The sequence below is a fragment of the Lepidochelys kempii genome, chromosome 1 (assembly GCF_965140265.1).
Source record: "Lepidochelys kempii isolate rLepKem1 chromosome 1, rLepKem1.hap2, whole genome shotgun sequence".
Taxonomy (NCBI): domain Eukaryota; kingdom Metazoa; phylum Chordata; order Testudines; family Cheloniidae; genus Lepidochelys; species Lepidochelys kempii.
In genome coordinates, this window is record NC_133256.1 from 148,549,928 (window position 1) to 148,573,750 (window position 23,823).

The window sequence follows — 23,823 nt, forward strand, 5'->3', positions numbered from 1 at the left end:
GGAGAACTCAAGATTATACAAAGGAACAATCTTTGCTCTCAGCATCCAGCAAAACAGATATATCTTCTGTTTCTGTTCTCCCCTTCTCCCACAGGTGAATTATAGTCAAGAGTAATAGTCACATAAGATGAACAGGTTCTGCTGGAATCAATGATCAGCTGAAACAACATTTTGAAATATTATGGTAGCCAAAACATTAAAAAAATAGATTATTAGCTTGCATTAATTCACAGCTTTCCTCATTATACATATATAAAACTTTTCTTTATGTACTAGTTATATGCTTACACTGCTCACAATCTTCAGAAAAAACAATGTAAGAAAATGGAAATTGTCTCACAATATCACACCTCTTTGGAATACCAACAACCAATTGCATCTTATGATCACCACCAGAAGCCAAAGTCTTAGTATAGTGATTCAGTGATTCTACAGTGTTGCTCGATGAATGATACTAAAATCTGATAGCCCTTCAAATCAGTGAAGGACTAGATGAGACTATTACAACTTTAGAGCAGAAGACTCAGCCAACCAATTTTACAACTTTGGACTCCATTGGTTTTAGAATGAGAAATATCCAACAACAGTCTAATACTACTGACCCAAACTCAAGTTGTTACACATTGTGGGGTCTTTTGGAAATTGTTAATAATTATTAATACAACTTTATATACAATTAAAAAATGAGTAAACCAGTGCTAAGTAAAAATGATAGATTCAGCCCTAGACTTTGAGATTTTAGCCTGGGAAAAAAATATACTCAACTTCCATCCTGCTTAACACTGCCCTCTGAACTGTCAAATATGCTTCACTCAAAGTGAGCTGCTGGCAACTCCTTACATTCAAATCTAGAGACTGCTAAATGTATGATTGTATATTAAACTAGTGTAACAGTGCAGAGGGAGACACCTTATAAAGTAGCTAGGACTCCAGCCATATAGGATCAATATCAAAATCTAGAAGTGCACCTAGAAGGGAACAGGTTTCAGAGTAGCAGCACCTTACCTGATAACTCTCATTACAGTGTGTATAGTAATACCCATTGTTTCATGTTCTCTGTGTATATAAATCTCCCCACTGTATTTTCCACTGAATGCATCGGATGAAGTGAGCTGTAGCTCACGAAAGCTTATGCTCAAATAAATTTGTTAGTCTCTAAGGTGCCACAAGTACTCCTTTTCTTTTTTTAGAAGGGAACAGTACTTCAGAGCACTCATATGACATATTCCCTATGACTAATTCCATTACATTGGCCACAGAATTCTGCACCAATTCAGAGAGATTTTTGAGGGTAGCCTCTTAAGAAGCCAACATAAAAATCTAATCTGAATGTTACAAAGGCACGGCTATATCTGGCCAGATTAATTTCCCAGAGAAATAGTTACAGTTGTCATGAGATCAAAAGGCAATACTGATGCTACCTTCAACTGCAGGAGCATTTGCTAACCTTTTTCCAGCAGCACATTTTGAGATGATTTTGGTTATGTAATGGCTTTGACACCTATTTAAAAACTGTGAAATTCATAAATAAATATAAATGTTCTAAAAAGGTCTCACCACGTTTCTGGCCATACAGGAAGCTTTTAATAACAGTTATGCCCAGTCATTAAGTACTAGGTATTATTCTGAGTTTATGTGAGTAAGCATGATTCAACAGAATTGTTTTTATCTTATACCTACATCTCCCAGTCTCAATTAGTTTGCTGGAAAGAACATAAACTAACCTTAAAGTATGTGTAACAAAAAAATAAACCCGTGCAACTGTAAATATTCTTGTTTCAAGAGCAAATTATGTAGCTTTACTTTTCTGAGGAATCACTGACAAAGTCCCCTGCTCTTTCAGCCTTTCTTCCTGATTATCCAATACTACTTGCCCCAGTCCTGCAACTCTGTAAGTAACAAGGGCATGATAAGGGCCATCATTACTCTTTTCACATATAGGTTCTTTGGCATGAGTATCCAGTTTACTACCACACAGTTCCCATGGCTTTCAGAGATTAAATAATCTTGAGTTGTTGAGCTGTCATATTAATACTAAACCTTTTGATAGTCTCCTCCCCAAAGATACAAGTAAGATTGATCCCACTTGTGTCTTACAGATACTAAGATCAGAAGGGACAAGTATGATAATCTAGTCTGACCTCCTGCACAATGCAGGCCACAGAATTTCACCCCCCCACTCCTGTGAAAAACCTCTCACCTATGTCTGAGCTATTGAAGTCCTCAAATCATGGTTTAAAGACTTCAAGGAGCAGAGAATCCTCCAGCAAGTGACCCGTGCCCCATGCTACAGAGGAAGGCGAAAAAACTCCAGGCCTCTTCCAGTCTGCCCTGGAGGAAAATTCCTTCCCGACCCCAAATGCGGTGATCAGCTAAACCCTGAGCACATGGGCAAGATTCACCTGCCAGATACTACAGAAAATTCTTTCCTGGGTAACTCAGATCCCACCCCATCTAACATCCCATCACAGGCCATTAGGCCTATTTACCATGAATATTTAATTACCAAAATCATGTTATCCCATCATACCATCTCCTCCATAAACTTATTGAGTTTAATCTTAAAGCCAGATAGATCTTTTGCCCCTACTGTTTCCCTTGGAAGGCTATTCCAAAACTTCACTCCTCTGATGGTTAGAAACCTTTGTCTAATTTCAAGTCTAAACTTCCTGGCGGCCAGTTTATATCCATTTGTTCTTGTGTCCACATTGGTACTGAGCTTAAATAATTCCTCTCCCTCTCTGGTATTTATCCCTCTGATATATTTATAGAGAGCAATCATATCTCCCCTCAACCTTCTTTTAGTTAGGCTAAACAAGCCAAGCTCCTTGAGTCTCCTTTCATAAGACAAGTTTTCCATTCCTCGGATCATCCTATTACCCCTTCTCTGTACCTGTTCCAGTTTGAATTCATCCTTCTTAAACATGGGAGACCAGAACTGCACACAGTATTCCAGGTGAGGTCTCACCAGTGCCTTGTATAACGGTACTAAAACCTCCTTATCCCTATTGGATAAAGCTTTCTGCTTTTTCTTAATAACCTCTCTGAGATGCTTGCTCATCCAGCTTCGTCTACAACTCCTGCCTATGAATTTTTTCCCCTTTCTTGGGATGCAGGCTTCTGATAGCTTCTGCAGCTTTGATTTAAAGTAATCGCAGGCCTCCTCTACCTTTAGATCCATAAGTTCTTCAGTCCAATCCACTTTCCTAACTAATTTCCTTAATTTTTGAAAGTCAGCCCTTTTGAAATCAAAATCCCTAGTTGCAGATTTATTTTTGTTAATCCTTCCGTTCAGTTTGAACTGAATTAGCTCATGATCACTTGAACCAAGATTATCCCCTACAACCATTTCTTCTATGAGGTCCTCACTACTCACTAAAACCAAATCTAAAATGGCATCCCCTCTAGTTGGTTCAGCAACTACTTGATGAAGGAATCCATCAGCTATCGCATCTAGGAAAATCTGAGCCCTATTGTTATTACTAGCACTCGTCCTCCAGTCTATATCTGGGAAGTTAAAGTCTCCCATGATCACACAGTTTCCATTAGTATTTACTTTATTAAAAACATTAAAAAGGGCTCCATCCATATCCAGATTAGATCCCGGCGGTCTATAGCACACCCCAAGCACTATCCCAGGGGAGGCTCTAATGGTTTTCTTCCCCAATGTAATTTTTGCCCAGACGGACTCGGTCTTATCCATTCCATCGCTTCTTATTTCTTTACATTCTACCTCATCATTAATATACAATGCTACTCCACCACCTTTACCTTTATTTCGGTCTTTCCTAAACAGCACATACCCCTCAATACCTGTAGTCCAGTCATGACTTCTATTCCATCATGTTTCTGTTACCCCTATAATATCTGGTTTCACTTCCTGCACCAGTAGCTCTAGTTCCTCCATTTTGTTACCTAGGCTCCTCGCATTGGTGTACAAACATCTTAATTTTTGCTGTTTGGCCTCACTCACATTCTGTACCCTATTAGGCACAGTCATTCTACAGCCAGTATGACCTATTAGACTGGTATCCACACTGCCCTTCCTCCTTATATACATTCTCCTACCCACGGTTGTATCCTTTCTTACTTCGTTTTCTCCCCTCTCAATGCTAAAATCCGGTGTGGAGATTACCTGGACATCTCCCAACCATCTCCCCCAAATTCCTAGTTTAAAGCTCTCTTAATCAGTTGTGCCAGCCTCCATCCTAGAAGTCTATTTCCTTCCCTACTCAGATGAAGTCTATCCTGAGAGAACTGTCCTCTGTCCATGAATGCCTCCCAGTGGCCATACATCCCAAAGCCCTCCTCATAGCACCACTGCCTAAGCCATCTGTTGATAGTCATAATCTTGTCACACCTTTGTTGCCCTTCTCTAGGAACAGGCAGAATCCCACTAAAGATCACCTGAGCCTCGATTTCCTTAAGCGTCTTCCCCAGTCTAGCATAGTCTCCCTTAATACTTTCCAGCGAGAATCTAGCTGTATCATTTGTTCCCACATGAGGGATAATTAGGGGATTCTTTCCTGCTCCCTTTAGGATCCTTTTCAACCTCAGGTCTACACCCGTATCTTAGCACTTGGAAGACAGCATACCCTTCTATTCTCTGGATCAGCTCTGGTTACAGGCCTGTCTATTCTTCTCAGTAAAGAGTCCCCGATCACATAGACCTGCCTTTTCCTGGTGACGGTGTTATTCTCCAGTCTATCCCCTGTTCCCTCTGGCTGCAAGTTCTTTCCATTCCTATTCTCCCTTGTAATCCTCTTCAACCCATCCTTTATCCTCCTGGGGCTCATATTTGGTGTAGTCTCCAATGACTCTTCCCCTTTTCCTATAGGACTAGCCGCTCTTCTCTTCTTCCTTGCCCTTCCACATTCAGTGACTACCTGCTGGGCCCCTTCTTCATTTTCGAACTCTGCAAACCTATTCTTGAGCTCTATTTCTCCTACACTAGCCCGTCTTTTCCTCTGCCTGGTTCTTTTAGTCACATGCTTCCATTGACCACTTTCCTCACCCAGTTTCCCCTCAGAAGTCCCCAGTCCTGCTCCCATCGCAAGTCTGAGCTTTTCCCTTGAGATACCTCATGTCTTTGTTCCATAATCTGCTCAAACCCCTTCCTAAACTCAACCAGACTTTCCACCTGCATCTCCAAACCTCGGATCTTTTCCTCCATCAGCTCTATCAGACGGCATTTCATACAGACAAAACTCTTACCAGGTACCTCCTCTAGGATCATGTACATATCGCAGCTTCCACATCCAGTCATCTTCATTGTGTCTTCCACTACATGGGTCACTCCCACTGCTACCTCTATATCTGTCATAGCCTTCCCACCTAAATCCTGTTAATCTGGGAAACACAAACCACGCCCAAACACCACCACCCACAGCGAAACCAAACCCCAAACAAGCACCACAATATAAACTCCCCGAATCATAGAATAATAGAATATCAGGGTTGGAAGGGACCTCAGGAGGTCATCTAGTCCAACCCCCTGCTCAAAGCAGGACCGATCCCCGACTAAATCATCCCAGCCAGGGCTTTGTCAAGCCTGACTTTAAAAACTTCTAAGGAAGGAGATTCCACCACCTCTCTAGGCAATGCATTCCAGTGTTTCACCACCCTCCTAGTGAAAAAGTTTTTCCTGATATCCAACCTAAATCTCCCCACTGCAACTTGAGACCATTACTCCTTGTTCTGTCCTCTGCTACCACTGAGAACAAACGTCCTTACAAACGTCCACTCAAACTCCCCTGTTTACAGCTCTGCTTGCTAGCTCCTGTGCTGCTGCCTGACTGGCTGGCTACCATTAGTGTCCTTCTCTGGCCTGAGACATCAGTAAGTGTAGCAAATCAATTTTAATCCCTCAATACAGGCTGTAATATCTGTAGGGATAATTTTTGGTAAAAATACATCTTTGGTGGTTCAGAAACTAATTAGCTTTAAAAAAAAGACCAGTCATGTCAAGTATCAAATTATCCTGTTTTCTTAGTGTACATTCTAATTTATGGATTGAAAAGAACTGTATCTCAAGGTAGACTAAGATAGCAGCACATTTAATCTTTAAGTGCTCATCAAGCCAAGAGAATTGGTGAATGGGACATTTCAGATCCTTAGAGAAATGAGAACTATTACATAAGGAAGTGTAATCTGAATTTATCTCTTTGCATAGGCTGTGCCATCCTAACCGAATTTATAAATAGAAACAAAATTTTAAAATCAAGACCTGCAGTAGCTCATTCTCATCATTATCTGAGCAATGAAGTATATAACCTCCAAATGAATACATAAACATACTGAATGAATCTGTAAGTTGTAGTCCCTCCTCTCTCAGCTTCTCAATAAGCTTTCAAACCAATGTATTGTTGAACAGCAAATGGAAAACAAAGTCAATATCTCAAGTTAACAAAAGTGGGTCTCTTGAGCATTACCCAATTAGCCTTAAAAGAAGGAACTTGTTTTCTTTCAACTGTCAAGAAGTTTAAAAATAAAATCATTGTGCATTTTGAAGGGAGATACAATATCCAATTAGTTGCTAATAAAGTAGTTTCCTCAGACTTGGTGGATTTACAGGCTCAGAAATCAAACACTACTGATGAATCAATGTTGTTTCCCCCCTCCCTCCTTGAGCTGACAGAATGGACAGTATAGGTCTAATTAGAAAGTCAGACAGCAGTGGGTTTTGAAAAGCAAAAGCATTTAACACAAACTTTGAAAGACATGTGAGATGTTATGTCCTTTTACAGCTACCATATCTTTCTCTATAAAGCAGTTAATTATTCAGTTTACAAAAGTAAATTGCAAACCCTTAGAAGATGAAGAAAGAAAAAATCTGTATCCTCTTGTTGGTATCAGGAGAATACTGAAAAAGAGTATCTTGAACATGTAGGCTATTTGTTTTTATTTTCAAAACTCCTAGTTCTTTTTGTACTTGAAGAGACAATTCTGACATATGGGGGGCACTAATGGGACAGGAGTTGCTCCCCCAACAGAAGCATAGTCATTTTGCTCACCCGTACAACATGAGGACAGAAGGGCTAATGTTGCTATCCACCCTCAAGACAGCCGACAAGGAAGTGGGGGGCAGAGGTGAGGCAATAACCCTGCCTACTTTCTTCACCAGACTGCTGAGCTGGGCTGGCCTTGGAGGGAAACACACATTTCATCCCTTGAGGGGGGTGGCAGTAATCCTATTCCCATGGGATAACCCTCTTACCATTGCAACATGAGCATGATGAAGCCTAAATAGATCTGTTGAAAAACAGGATGAAGTTTTCATTAGAATGTTTATGAAAAAAATTCTCTCTCACTCTCTCTGTCTCAGTTGCTGAACAGTTTCTCTTCCTTATTTACCACTCCCCCAGCTTTTGTGTCATCTGCAAACTTCATCAGTGGTGATTTTATGTTTTGTTCCAGGTCACGATGAACTGGTCATGGGTAAAACCTCAAAAGGTCCAAAGTATGGATGTTCATCCACAACTTGTCCGACTATCTGAACTGTTAACTCTTGACGCTGGGCTAAAAAAATCAAAGGTTGCCAATAAAAAACAGGCTCCCACTGAACTTTCTGGCATGTCCACTGTTAGAAATAATGCAAGAAAAGCCTCATCTGGTATTTTGGCACTTTAAATTTTGATCCCTGACAGAAACTAAAAATGATAAAAACATTTTAGAACCTCAAGAAAGGTTCAGCTTGTGTTCAATTTTAAGAATAGAGATGGGCCAGGATTTGGAGTGGATGTACAAGAGGACTTTATTGTCTTTGAACTGGTTTGCCCATTTCTAACATGAACTAATGTAACAATTCTACTTTACCCTCACTTCCCAGCAAAAGCACTCTATGAATCTGATTGGTCTTCCAAGGATCTTAACTTCTCAAGACAATGATGAAACAAGTACAGAGCTACATCTTCGATTTGGTGAACTCACTAATTCAGTGCTTACGGGACCAGATAGATTTTATGATTTAAAACAAATTATTTTTACTCACTCAGTTTATCTGGAGACAATTAAAAGAGCTTAAACGAGCCACATAGAAAATACGGAATTATTTAACAACAGGATATCTGGACCTCAATTCTGCACACTTCTTTATGTGAGAAGTCTTATTCTATGTAAGATGTAAGCTTACATGAGCTAATGTTTGCCACATCAGAGACTTAAGCAGAGCACCAAGTGTTAACATAAAAAAGGAACTAGAATATGGGCTTGATAACATGGTGTATTAGTCCACACTAGAGGGGTGAAAATTCGAGTGCGTGCTAACTGGCCTGTATGGACTCTGCCAGTGTGCACTAAAAGTTCCCATGTGAATGTTAATGCAGTGCTGTTTGAAATGAGACTACATTAATGTGCACCTGAGAAATTTCAATGAGAACAAGCAGGGTCCAAACAGATGCATTAGTTAGAATTTACACTCCTCTAGCATGGACTAATGCTCCATGTAGACAAGCCCTAGGTAGTCCTAGAGGGCAATGAATAAAAGGGTAAATAAGTCAAATCGTGACCCTGCAAAGACTTCTACACATGCTAAACTTTATACTTCGTGAGTAGCCCCACTGAATTTACATGAATTTATAGTGTGTCAAATTAAGCACATACCAAGTCCTTGCAGGATCAAAGCTTAACACTACAATGTGAGCTGAAGCAACCCCCCCACACACACATATTATTGATATGTCAATCAAACTTTTTAAAAGAATTTACCAGAGACATGCAGTGTTGTTTGCATGTCCTCTGATGCTAATTCTCCTGTGTGGGGTGAATTAGGCAGAAATAAAGAGACAAATACAGTACCCACAGTGTAGGAGTTTCTGACATTGCCAGTCAGGTGAAAATAAATCTCTAATTAATTTCTTCTAGAAGCACACATGGGTTACAAACAGCACTGGTATTGCTGTGCTCTCTTGCCAACTGCACTTGTAAAATATTTAATCATTAGCACATTAATGTTATGTTGAAAACATTTTTATAATATCAATTTGAAAGTGTTTGTATTAAATCTCTTTTGATTATAAACATTGCGCTTACAAACAATTCTTTTATTACTCCATAGATAGTATAACCTCTCTCTCAAAAGTACTATAAACTGTTAGACCAAGAGTTTAAACAAATAATTAAGAATGGAAAAAACAAAGAAGCTTTTAATTGTCTCTGGACTCACTTTGTTGAAAACTATATTCTGTTCCAATGACTGAACTGTACTTTTACAGAAATGTACTCATGAATGCAGTGAAACCAAGTTAAGAGCCCTTTGTTACTCAGTAAACCCTTTATACACATTTAAAAATGAATAATTTTCCATTGTGCTCCTGAAGCAGAACAGTTAGTTTAAAACACCTACATACCTATTTATCCTCAAGATATGCCATGCCACATATCTGCAGATGGAGTTTACTCTATGACAGCTGCTATTTTAAACATAACATTATTTTTATTCATTTGAACTGAAGTCTTGATGTAGTTACTTGACAGGATACTTCCAGCAATTTAGTTATAATCTCAAAAATAATGGTTGATGGGGACCACAGTCTAACTGAAGGAAGTACTGCATGCTAGAAGTTATTCTTCCAGGAATAGCGAAATTAGGTATAGGCATGGAAAGAACATTAATTTCTACTGTATGTACACATCTCTATTTTTCTTGTTTGTCTGCAGTTACCAAATGACTCTTCTCTGCTATCTATTCACAGCAATTTCTGAAGCACCAAAGCACATCAAAATCATCTCAACTTTCCCATAATAAAATCAAGGACTCTAATGGTATTGGGTCCAAACAATCTGTTCTCTGAGCTCTGGATGGTGGAGAACTCCCTGCAGTTTCACTTATTGTGTTTTCCTAGGATAATTCCATTCAGAGGAGGGGTGGTGATGCAGCCTGTTCTGGCCCCACCTTCAATCCTTCTTCTCTCGGGGCAGATCTCTACACTCAGGGACCCATCCATGAGTCTCCAGTGGGGAATTCTGTGGGATCTAAGAGGAGTGGGATGATATCCTGGAGGTCCCAGGGGGCAGTTCTAAACATAGGGCAAGGAAGACTGCACACAGAGTACCTCCATATGAGGGAATGATCCAGCCCATTATCATGGGGATTACTACTACAAATTTGCCTGGTGTCTTATAATTATTTCTTGAAATGGATTCTTCACTCTTTTATAGAAGTTTTACACTATTGTGACTTCATGGGAGTCAATGCAGTTACATCAGTTTTATTCATGTACAACACAGTAGCAAGTTGAAACTTTGAATTCGCAGAATGTTTTTTAGCTTTCGCTTTCTGATGAAATTTTCATTTTTATCCAGTGCTGCAGCCTATAAGGAAAAGTTAAAAAATACTGGGCATATTTAGCCTTGAGAAAGAAAGACAGAGGGGATCTGATAACAGTCAAATATGTAAAGGGTTGCCGTAAAGAGGACTGTGCTTAATTGTTCTCCAAGTCCACGGTATGTAAGTCAAGAAGTAATGGGCTTAGTCTGCAGCAAGGGAGATTTAGGTTAGATATTAGGAAAAAAAACTTTCTAACTATAAGGGTAGTTAAGCTCTGGAACAGGCTTCCAAGAGAGGTTGTGGAATCTCCATCATTGGAGGTTTTAAAGAACAGGTTGGACAGACACCTGCCAGGGATGGTCTAGATTTATTTGGTCCTGCCTCAGGGCAGATGGATGGACTTGATTGCTTCTTGTGGTTCCTCCCACCTCTATATTTATGATTCTCTACAAGTATTTTGGTATTAATCTGTGAGAAAAATGCCAAAAGCTGTTTTATGACAAACACATTTAAACCCAACATACATTTCTCTTTTCCAAGGTAGCATGTTTTCAGCTACTTTAGCACAAAATGAATTTACAGAGAAGCAAAATGTTTTTGCCATTTAAAATGTAGCTTTTGTGACTGCAGCCTACTATAATATAGCTAAGGCTTTTAAAGAGTCTTTTACAAAGTCAGTAAAATAGAAATACCAACTGTTAATATTTGTTTTGTACAAACAATACACTTGATATAACGCTAATGTTATGGACTATATGACCCAACTGGGTCTGGGAAGAATCAGGATAGAGGCTGCGTCATGAAGCACTGGAGTTCTAGGTTAGAGTTCAATACTGGGAAGGGTAAATTAATGGGGACAGCAGCAGCCCATTCAATTAACAGGAAACTAGCTAAGAGTGTACAAATGGAGGAAGTGGAAGTCAAAGGAGCAGGCATCTAGGAGTGTAGCTACTCAGGGAGAAGACTGGCTTCCTTAAAAGAGCAGACTTCTGCAACAGCCTCAAGTTATTCTTGCTTCTAAATCAAGAGGAAAAAGAGAAGCTTGAGCTTCCTTTTCTCTACCTTAAAGGGAGGAGGAGACTTCTGTTTGAGTTGGCCCTGAAAAAACAGAGGGAACCAGAATGACTTTTGATTACCCTGAAAAAAGGGGATTTGGTGACTCTGCATCTGTGACCCCAATAAAAGGAAACTTTAAGATTGTATATTGAAAGTCCTAGAAACAAGCTATTTCGGTTTATATTTCTTTCTTGGTTTAATAAGAGATTTTATTGGATGACCCGAAACTAGTCATTATTCTAATAGGTTCCAGATTATCCAAGGGTGAGGGGGAGTAAAAATATAATCAGGAGCTAAACTAATTCTAAAACACAAACTGCTTAATAGTATTTTCAAATCCTTCTTGGTCAATCTTTAACATTAATTAGTCACTATTTTGCTTCTAAAATATAAATTGCACTATATTAGTGGTTTAAAACGAACCTCCAGATGAAGAGCAGTAAAGATCTAAATAGTGTAGATTAATGTATCACATATATATAATTCTGCACTATTTAGATCTTTACTGCTCTTCGTCTGGAGATTCAGTGGGTTTTTAACCATTAATGTAGTGCTACTTGTGTTTTTCAGAAGAAAAAGTAATGACTATATATAAATATACATATAGATAGACAAAGGAGCAAAGACAAGGCTGACACCAAAAGCAGTCATAAAGGTTGATTTCCAAAGATTCAAAGTACTGTAAGTATGACTAGCCAAATGTTTTAAAATAAAAATATTTTATAAAGCAACTAAAAAAATCAATGAGCAAAAAGTCAACATGAGACTTTTTTGCCTGTGGTTTCAGCCTCAGGTTCCTGAGCTTTACTGAATTTTCCACTTACATGTTGTTACAGAGTTTCAACAAACTTATATATGACTGGGATAGCCTGCCCATATTGGCCAGGAAAGGCCAATATTTGGAAGGCAATTGCTTTACAGAAAATACTTGTAAAATCACCACAGTAGGTATTTGATTACTAAAGAAACACACAGATTTTTTTCTATTGTAAATGCCAGTATTACAGACACGCACAAAGTATTACACTTAATAAGGGGGGGAAGGTGGGAAATCAAACGTACAAATACAGTGGTACTGCAGAAAATGATCTGGGGATCATAGTGGATCACAAATTGAATATGAGTCAATAGTGTGATACTATTGAGAAAAAAACAAATGTCATTCTGAGATGTATTACTATGCATGTCATATAAGTGATGCAGGAGGAAAATTGTTCTGCTGTACTGAACACTGATGATGTAACAAGAGATTTTGCTTTTAGCTGTTTTGAAAAACCTTGCAGCACCTTGACAGAGACCAGCAGAGAAAAACTGAAAAAAGGGGATTTAAATATCATAGAAATTTCACCTCTCCCCATTGATACAATTAAGGTGGTGACAGTATCAGGACACTTCAATTTGCATAAAACAGCAGTTTGTTTAAAGATTAAGGCTTTAGATAAATAGTAATTAGTAATAGTTTAAAGTTAGAAATCCAAAATGCAATAATCCTCCATGAAAGACACAGGGTTAGGGTATGGAAAATCCCAGCAACTCATAGGGAGGAGATTTGCTATCTAAAAATAGGTCAGAGAGAGGAGCTCTACCCAAGATGGTGTCAGAGGGAGGAGCTTAGCTATCTAAAAGCAGGTCTGACATAATAGGAAGGCTCTGGAGATATGCTAATTAGAGGAAGCTGATTGGCTAAGACAGGCTAATGAATTATGTTAATGAAAAGACCTTGAGAGAGCAAGTAACATATAAGGCCGACAACTAGCAGGCTGACTGTAGTGGGTTTGAGGCTTTGTGGAAGAATGGAAGCTACCTGAGAAGAAGAATAAGAAGTTCCCAAAAGCAGCTAGCTGGAAAAGCAGCAGCAGAATTCTAAAGGTCACCATGGCAATGGCTTTAATAGCAGTGCAATCAGCAGCACTAACTGACAGCACTAACAGCCAGCAGCAACTGCTGTTACACCTGAAGCAGCAGTTACAAAAATTCTGGCCTTGACAATCACCATCCTTAACGTCATCATGATGTTCACGATCTGATCAACATGATCAGAAGGACCATTAAAATGAAACACAGGGAGCTTGGATAGGAGTATATGTCTGATTTTTCCATCTATCATTAAGGAGTGTGTGGGTCTGTCTGTAAATAAAGCTGGATGCCTGTGTTTTGAGTTAAATATCCCCTACCCATCCTGTGACCACTTGGCCAGTGCTCACAGGATATTAAAAGTTTACATGTTAGATGTTAAATATGGAGATATTAAATGTTAACTATTAAATATTAACTGCCAAATGTTGGTACTGAGTGAATAATCCTTCCTATGTATAATTCTACTGTGTTTTAATATGTTTTATGTATTCATTCTTGCTTCTATTAAATATACAGTAACAACTTTTTTTTAAAAAATAAATAATTCTTATATTTTCAACAATTTCTGCTTGTATGTGTCAATCATCCTTTATTAATGATCTGGATTATGGGATTAATTGCACCCTCAGCAAGTTTGCAGATGACACTAAAATGGAGGGAGAGGTAGATACGCTGGAGGGTAGGGATAGGGTCCAGAGTGACCTAGACAAATTGGAGGATTGGGCCAAAAGGAATCTGATGCGGTTCAACAAGGACAAGTGCAGAGCCCTGCACTTAGGAAGGACGAAACCCATGCACCACTACAGGCTGGGGACCAACTGGCTAAGCGGCAGTTCTGCAGAAAAGGACCTGGGGATTACAGTGGACGAGAAGCTGGATATGAGTCAGCAGTGTGCCCTTGTTGCCAAGAAGGCCAACAGCATATTGAGCTCAATTAGTAGGACCTTTGCTAGCAGACTGAGGGAAGTGATTATTCCCCTCTATTCAGCATTGGTGAGGCCACACCTGGAGTACTGCGTCCAGTTTTGGCCCCCCCACTACAGAAGGGATGTGGACAAATTGGAGAGAGTCCAGCGGAGGGCAATAAAAATGATTAGGGGGCTGTGGCACATGACTTACAAGGAGAGGCTGAGGAAACTGGGGTTATTTAGTCTGCAGAAGAGAGGAGTGAGGGGGGATTTGATAGCAGCCTTCAACTTCCTGAAGGGGGGTTCCAAAGAGGATGGAGCTAGGTAGTTCTCAGTGGTGGCAGATGAAAGAACAAGAAGCAATGGTTGGATATTAGGAAACACTATTTCATTCGGAGGGTGGTGAAGCACTGGAATGGGTTACCTAGGAAGGTGGTGGAATCTCTATCGTTAGAGGTTTTTAAAGCCCGGCTTGACAAAGCCCTGGCTGGGATGATTTAGTTGGTATTGGATTGGACTAGATGACCTCCTAAGGTCTCTTCCAACCCTAATATTCTATGATTCTATGGAAAGCTGTATCCGTGTCCTTTCAGGGGTTAGCAAGACTAACTTGCTCTGGGGAGCCATCTGTGGATCAGAGACAGGCCTCTGGTAACACCCTGGCAATTCCTTTAGGGTGGGCCACAACCTTGTTACCCTTTAGTTAAATTAGAAGCATTATCATAGGCTAATTTAATTTAATTTAAAATTTAGGGTAACAGTTAGGCCTCAGCTGGAGTACTATGTCCACTTTAGGGCACCTCTCTTCAAGAAAGATGTGAACAAATTGAAGAGTGTCCAGAGGAGAGCAACAAAAATAATAGAAGGTTTAGAAAAACCTGACCTAGGAGGAAAAGTTGAAAGAATTAGGCATGTTAAGTCTAGAGAAGAGAAGACTTAAGGAGGACATGACAACAGTCTTCAAATATGTAAAAGGTTGTATATAGAGGATGGTTATCAATTGTTCTCTATGTCCACCAAAAGGTAGGACAAGAACTAATCAACTTTATCTGCAGTAAGGGAGATTAAGGTTAGATATTAGGAACACATTTTCTAACTCTAAGGCTTGTTAAGCACTGGAACTGGTTATTTAGGGAGGTTGTGGAAGCCCCATAATTGAAGGTTGTTGTTTTTTTAAGAACAGGTAGACAAAACACCCATCAGGGATTGTCTAGGTATACATAATTCTGGACTAGAGGACCTCGGAGCTCTTTTAGGTCTGTAATTGAGTAACCAGGGAGGTTGAAGTGTTCTCCGACTGGTTTTTGAATGTCATTCAAAAGAAAAGACGCAATTCTTCAACAAAAAAACTTCAAAAACAGACTCCAACGAGAAACTTCAGAACTGGAATTAATTTGCAAACTGGACACCATTAAATTAGGCTTGAATAAAGACTGGGAGTGGATGGGTCAAGACACAAAGTAAAAACTATGTCACCATGCTAACTTTTCCCCAACTGTTACTCACACCTTCTTGTCAACTGTTTGAAATGGATCATCATGATTATCATTACAAAAGTTTTTTTCTCCTGCTAATAGCCCACCTTAATTGATTAGTCTCGTTAGAGTTGGTACGGCAACACCCATTTTTTCATGTTCTCTGTATATATCTTCCTACTATATTTTCCACTGGATGCATCTGATGAAGTGGACTTTAGCCCATGAAAGTTTATGCCCAAATAAATTTGTTAGTCTCTAAGGTGATACAAGTACTCCTCATTCTTTTTATTAAAAGTAATTAATTCAGGGAAGAATAAAATGTGATGGCCGGTCAATGAGTGTGATGGAAAGGGTAGCATGATCTATAGGAGAAGACAGTGAAGGCAAAAATAAGCAAGAGCTTCAGGAAAAGGACCTCAAAATTAGAGAAGTTTCAGAATACAGAGGACTGAGTGAGAATTGCAAGGGTGACCATGTGACAACATGCGCTACAAAGAAATTAACCTGGAACCGTCCACTTTTCTTTATGTGATCTGAGAGAAAGATGCACTATGATGGAGAGAAATGATGGAGATATACAGTAAGGCTATATATACAGTGAAGGGTTAATCACAAACAAAACTCCTTGAAATTAATCTAATAAGTGAATACAATGCCCTCTATTTATCTTTGGGTTTCTGTAGTGCCAAACAGTAAAGTATCTCAGCATTTCTTAGGTATTAAATCTGTTTGGTGAGGTTCCTAATGTATTTCAGAAATGTTTCTGTTCTCACCTCCTTTGATGCTATCCTTAGGGGAATATGTATATATTAAAGTCATCAACACATATTAATTTGTAGTCTATTCTCAAGTTCACAGATACCACTAGCACAATAGATACAAAATTCTTAAACACGTATATTTATGTACCTGACTTTCAACTGATTCCTACAGAAGCAAATTTACCAATTAACATGTAGCCTGTTAACAACTGTCAATTGACCTAACTGTAGTATCCAAGGCATGCAATTCTTTTCAGATAAAGTAAATATGTTAGTCTTCTCACTCACATCTATATACTAGACTAGTCAATAGAGTTCCTATCATGGCCTAGGCCTTTTGAATATAGCTGCTGTCAAATGTATGGAAACTGTTTTAACTAGTCCACCTTTAAAGACACATTGTTTAAAACCAGCATCAAGAAGACTTTTCATAAAACAAATTTCAATTACAAGTAACAATTTTAATGTCTTCTGTAATGAAAAACAACTTAAAATGTTAAGCTGTCAGATGCCAGCATTCAATGAGGTTATTTGCCTCTGCATTACCACTCAGCTGGCTAATTTTGATATGGGATGAAAAACAGCACAAATCTACTGTGTTAAATTTCTGAAATTACCATTAATTTAATGCATTCTCTACTGTAAATTAATTAAAATGCTGCTGCTTCTTCAAGTTGTTCGTTAGCTGGCATACAACTCTTTTTGTACCTGCATTTTCTGAACAACCTATCCTGAAGGACGACCAATCACTCTCACAGATCTTGGGAGATAGGCCAGTCCTTGCTTACAGACAGCCCCCCAACCTGAAGCAAATACTCACCAGCAACCACACGCCACACAACAGAACCACTAACCCAGGAACCTATCCTTGCAACAAAGCCCGTTGCCAACTGTGCCCACATATCTATTCAGGGGACACCATCATAGGGCCTCATCACATCAGCCACACTATCAGAGGCTCGTTCACCTGCACATCTACCAATGTGATATATGCCATCATGTGCTAGCAATGCCCCTCTGCCATGGACATTGGTCAAACTGGACAGTCTCTACGTAAAAGAATAAATGGACACAAATCAGACGTCAAGAATTATAACATTCATAAACCAGTCGGAGAACACTTCAATCTCTCTAGTCATAGAATCATAGAATATCAGGGTTGGAAGGGACCTCAGTAGGTCATCTAGTCCAACCCCCTGCTCGAAGCAGGACCCATCCCCAATTAAATCATCCCAGCCAGGGCTGTGTCAAGCCTGACCTTAAAAACTTCTAAGGAAGGAGATTCCACCACCTCTCTAGGCAACGCATTCCAGTGTTTCACCACCCTCCTAGTGAAAAAGTTTTTCCTAAAATCCAATCTAAACCTCCCCCACTGCAACTTGAGACCATTACTCCTTGTCCTGTCCTCTTCCACCACTGAGAATAGTCTAGAACCATCCTCTCTGGAACTACCTCTCAGGTAGTTGAAAGCAGCTATCAAATCCCTCCTCATTCTTCTCTTCCGCAGACTAAACAATCCCAGTTCCCTCAGCCTCTCCTCATAAGTCAGGTGTTCCAGACCCCTAATCATTTTTGTTGCCCTTCGCTGGACTCTTTCCAATTTATTCACATCCTTCCTGTAGTGTGGGGCCCAAAACTGGACACAGTACTCCAGATGAGGCCTCACCAATGTCGAATAGAGGGGGACGATTACGTCTCTCGATCTGCTCGCTATGCCCCTACTTATACATCCCAAAATGCCATTGGCCTTCTTGGCAACAAGGGCACACTGCTGACTCATATCCAGCTTCTCGTCCACTGTCACCCCTAGGTCCTTTTCCGCAGAACTGCTGCCTAGCCATTCGGTCCCTAGTCTGTAGCTGTGCATTAGGTTCTTCTGTCCTAAGTGCAGGACCCTGCACTTATCCTTATTGAACCTCATCAGATTTCTTTTGGCCCAATCCTCCAATTTGTCTAGGTCCCTCTGTATCCTATCCCTGCCCTCCAGCATATCTACCACTCCTCCCAGTTTAGTATCATCCGCAAATTTGCTGAGAGTGCAATCCACACCATCCTCCAGATCATTTATGAAGATATTGAAGTCCCTCGATTTCTGACCTAAAAGTGGCTATTCTTCAACAAAAAGACTTCAAAAACAGACTGCAACAAGAGACTGCTGAATTGGAATTAATTTGCAAATTGGATACAATTAACTTAGGCATGAATAAAGACTGAGAGTGGATGTGTCATTACACAAAGTAAAACTATTTCCCCTTGTTTATTCCCCAGCCCCCTTCCTCAGACATTCTTGTCAATTGCTGGTAATGCCCCACCTTCATTATCACTACAAAAGCTTTCCCCATCCCTCCCTCCCCTGCTCTCCTGCTGGTAATAGCTCATCTTACCTGATCACTCTTGTTACAGTCTGTATGGTAACACCCATTGTTTCATGTTCTCTGTGTATATAAAATCTCCTCACTTTATTTTCCATTGCACGCAGCCGATGAAGTGAGCTGTAGCTCACAAAAGCTCATGCTCAAATAAATTTGTTAGTCTCTAAGGTGCCACAAGTCCTCCTTTTCTTTTTGTGGATACAGACTAACACGGCTGCTACCCTGAAACCTGAACAAACATGGAAACTCCTAAAATGTCATCTTAAATTTCTCTACTTTCAAATCAATATATTGTTTAAAATTACGTTTCTATGCAGCAGTAGCCTTTTTATTTCTTTATTTTTGCACACAGTACAATAAGAATTACTTTAATATAGACTTTCCATGTGGTTTGTTTCTTTTATAATGCCAAATAGGCTAAAACCATGCCATAAGTGTTAATCAACAATCCAAAACAAATTTTGGATATGATCCAATGCCTTTACATGGGGAGCTTTTCCACTGATTTCATGGAATATTGATCAAGCTCTTAAAGACTGCTTTCTGCCCTTATACGTGCATTTGTGCCCTTAAACATCCCATTGCTAGAGGCAGTCCTTAGAAATAAAGTTTATAGTCCTTAGAAATAAAATGGGGAGTTGATGTAAAGACAGAAACAAACTATTTCTACTGTCTGAGCTGTTCTTTTACAATACAGTCCACTTCTTAGTCCTAAGAAGGAAGCACTTTCCATTGCCAACAGCGAACAGCAATTTTCACAGTTGCCATTGCCACCGATGGTTGCATGTGCTGGTTACATCTCTTATGACAAGTGCTCACTTAAAGATTCTAATGCCCATCTCATCCTATTATTCAGGTGAACAACTCCAGAATGGAATTTCAGCTGAGAGCTCTGTGCTTCCGCTATTACTGTGAATCCTAGCATGGGAAAAGATCTTCATGTCTTTTGACAAATTAAAGCCAAATCAGGCACAGCAAATCAAACGTGCCTCTGCGACAGTACTACCCATAACAGCTTAGACAATAAGACACTGATTCTGTGTCGCTGGAGGACACAGAAGTATTTATTAAACAGCAGAAAGGTGTTCATATATCATATCACAGCCTCAACAATTTTCTAAATAGGACTAATCAGACAGTTAGGTTTCAGATAAAAGAATGTCCAAACAAGTGGCTGTTGTATATTTGTTTCTCAGCGACTAAAACTGTTTATTTCTAAAGATCTTTGGCATATAGAAATAAAAAAATGTATTATCATTCAAAATGATGTTCATGTCGCAACAAATGGAAAAAACAGTGGGGAGGGAGGGTGAATTAACTTGGTTAATATTTAAACATCTCAATACAATTCAAGAAAGGAAACAAATTATGACTGAATGAATCATCATACATTACTGAAAACAAATATTAGGTATTTGTAGAAGGCTTATCCTTGGTATGTTTAGTTTTAACAATGGAGAAGATAGTCTGAACACAAGAATTTTCATCTCATAAGGTCTCTTACAATTGCTCACAAAAGCAAAGTGAGCCTTTTTAATATTTATGCATTCTTCTAGGAAAACTCTTCTGGTGCCTACTGATGAACAATATCTGCAGCATCCACATAATTCATGATTTTTTAAAAATAAGTTTATCATTTTCTAATTATATTCACAATTCTCTATCAATTAAAGTTAATAACCATGATCAGACATAGCATTTTATTGATCTCATAACTACACATTCAAGAAAAGTATAAGCAAACAGGACACATTATCTGATCCTATCCCCATTTAAGTTAACGGCAAAACTCAAATTTACTTCAAAGGGAGTGGGAACAGGCCCAAGTTGCACCGAGCCACATGCATTGGTGGATTTCCTTTCCCTTACAGTATATTGTGGAAATGCTAAATGAGTGGTTTTCTACTTTTACAGCTAAATCATCTACCCTCATTGTCTACAGATGCAGCTGGGTGAGAGTGGGGTGCACAGGAGGGTTGCCACTGCCTGATACAGAACCAATTTTTGGTCTGTCGCAGGCCAGGTGTACTTTATAGTGTGGTGGATGTTTTAGAATAGGTACTCTGGCTATGGCCTCTAGAAGTTGAAGCGCAATAGTGCTCCAGCCGGAATCCCTACTGCCCTAACATATTCCTACGGGGGTGGGAGCTGGATACGTCATGCCAGCTAGGGACACTGCCACAGATTAGTGCAAAGGGATGGGATCACAGGATTTTTTTTTTTTAAATAGGAGGGAAGGGACAGAAAGAATCTCACTCCTCCTGAGCTTTCTTTCCAAGGGGGGATCTACACACAAACTTGCACCAAAGTAACACAAACTCTGAATTCAAAACAATTTAACTATTTCAGTCCAACCAAGCCTGCATGTGGACATTCATATCTTGCAGAAACCAGTTTGAGCCAAACTGACTTAATCGGAAGTACATGTGGCCACACACAGGTTTGCGCTAAAACAACTAAAAGCAGGTTTAGGACACTGATTTACTTCAATGCCTGAGAGTTTGTGGGATGACCAGCCCTAAGGCACTTCATCATGATCACTTTAGTCAATCATAAGTCCTGAAGAGCAACAGCATCTTCCTTCTGAGCTCAAGTGAGTCACTTCAGTGACTCATCTGGTCTCTGGCTCTGATAAAAAGTGGCTTCACCTTCACCAGAGACCAGGTCTGACACACATTAGAAGAGAAAAGTAACATGTCACCACGCTATCAGTCCCAACCACAAAAAACAAGGGTAAGCATTGCCAGCACAGAAGCTAAAGTACATGTCAGTTTTTCAGGTCATTGGACAGCTGCCCACTTAGAGCAGAAGGGAATGAAAATTAATAGCTCTCCTGAGGGAAAATATACAAATAAAGCCAGGGAAATGTATATGAATCAGCCTATAAAATAACAATAGTTCTTACAGTGTTAGTTTGACCTGACATTTCAGTTTCCTTTCAATACACCCTGTGCTGCAAAATGTCTTGGATTGAATTTCAAAAGGCAGGTTTTATTAGGTTTCCCTCACTTACAAAGACTTGCTGTCACTTCTTAGTAGCTTTATAATGTTTCTCTTGAAGAAGGCAGTCATTTAGTTGCCAGATCACGCTAATGCTAGCTGGTTTAGAAATCATTATAATTTTAATTGTTGATGCTACAGGAGGGAAAACAATTTTACAACAATGTATTAATTAAAAACAAGTACCAACAGCCTTAATCACACTGTCACTAGGATATGGGTGTTCTATGCTATATTCATGCTGTTCCTTCTCAAGCATCTATCAAGAGACTATGCCTGGAAACTGACCAGCTGCTAGGTCCTATCTGTTTTTATCCATTAGGTCTAACAATATTCATCCCACAATTACATAAATAATTTAAGGTTATCCAGTTTCTAATTGCATTTTTAAAAACACTGAAACACTAAACCATATGCCTTTTAAATCTTTAATTTGCAACTATCTGTTAAAATATTTTTCCACACACAATGTTATCGAGTATGTGTGGTTTCATTTATCCAGTAGCAATTCTATCTGAGCACAGTTGGACTTGCCTTGCCGTGCCTTCAATTTTTTGCCTCCTGCTATAAAAAGAAGCAAACACTAGAATATACAGAGTACATGATCCTATTGGAGTATGAAAATGGTGCAGAAATGCTCTCTCCAAAGACCTGAAGATGTTTTACAAGGGTGACCAGATAGCAAGTGTGAAAAATCGAGATCAGGGTAGAGGGTAATAGGTGCCAAGGTAAGAAAAAAGCCCCGAATATCAGGACTTTCCCTATAAAATCAGGACATCTGGTCACCCTGTTTGACTTCAAACTACACCATTACTTTTCTCAAAATATCTGGCCACCCTATAACTATACTCTTTCATGCTATAAGTGCTGTGTTTCTCTACCCCATTAGTTGAGTTCCATGCGGTTTTAGAGAGGCCTGGGGAAATAGCAAGTGAATATTCTTTTTGGGAGTGGTGCCACTATTACCAGCTTCAGGGGAAACAAGTTGTGTGAGGGCTCTGGCTGCATTAAAGAATTGTTTGGATTTTTAGGACAAAGTGGTTCCATCTTATTTTATTTTATTCAATATCTTCATAAATGATCTGGAGGATGGTGTGGATTGCACTCTCAGCAAATTTGCGGATGATACTAAACTGGGAGGAGTGGTAGATACGCTGGAGGGGAGGGATAGGATACAGAAGGACCTAGACCAATTGGAAGATTGGGCCAAAAGGAATCTGATGAGGTTCAATAAGGATAAGTGCAGGGTCCTGCACTTAGGACAGAAGAACCCAATGCACCGCTACAGACTAGGGACCGAATGGCTAGGCAGCAGTTCTGCAGAAAAGGACCTAGGGGTGACAGTGGACGAGAAGCTGGATATTAGTCAGCAGTGTGCCCTTGTTGCCAAGAAGGCCAATGGCATTTTGGGATGTATAAGTAGGGGCATAGCGAGCAGATCGAGGGACGTGATCGTTCCCCTCTATTCGACATTGGTGAGGCCTCATCTGGAGTACTGTGTCCAGTTTTGGGCCCCACACTTCAAGAAGGATGTGGATAAATTGGAGAGAGTCCAGCGAAGGGCAACAAAAATGATTAGGGGACTGGAACACATGACTTATGAGGAGAGGCTGAGGGAGCTGGGATTGTTTAGCCTGCAGAAGAGAAGAATGAGGAGGGATTTGATAGCTGCTTTCAACTACCTGAAAGGGGGTTCCAAAGAGGATGGCTCTAGACTGTTCTCAATGGTAGCAGATGACAGAACGAGGAGTAATGGTCTCAAGTTGCAGTGGGGGAGGTTTAGATTGGATATTAGGAAAAACTTTTTCACTAAGAGGGTGGTGAAACACTGGAATGCATTACCTAGGGAGGTGGTAGAATCTCCTTCCTTAGAGGTTTTTAAGGTCAGGCTTGACAAAGCCCTGGCTGGGATGATTTAACTGGGAATTGGTCCTGCTTTGAGCAGGGGGTTGGACTAGATGACCTTCTGAGGTCCCTTCCAACCCTGATATTCTATGATTCTATGATTCTATGATTCATCTCCTTTATTTGGATACCTCTGATGCTACAGTACAAAAGACCTAACAGCATCTCCTTGATCATGGCCTGATGTCTGAGCCCTGGTCTACACTAGGACTTTAGGTC

The 23,823-nt window shown here is 39.8% G+C and overlaps 1 protein-coding gene across 12 annotated transcripts in view; it reads right to left on the minus strand.

Moving 5' to 3' along the window:
• The window catches only part of DMD (dystrophin), a 1,926,267-nt gene that overhangs the window by 1,864,691 nt on the left and 37,753 nt on the right, over positions 1 to 23,823 (minus strand). The gene's annotated exons all lie outside the window — the stretch shown is intronic.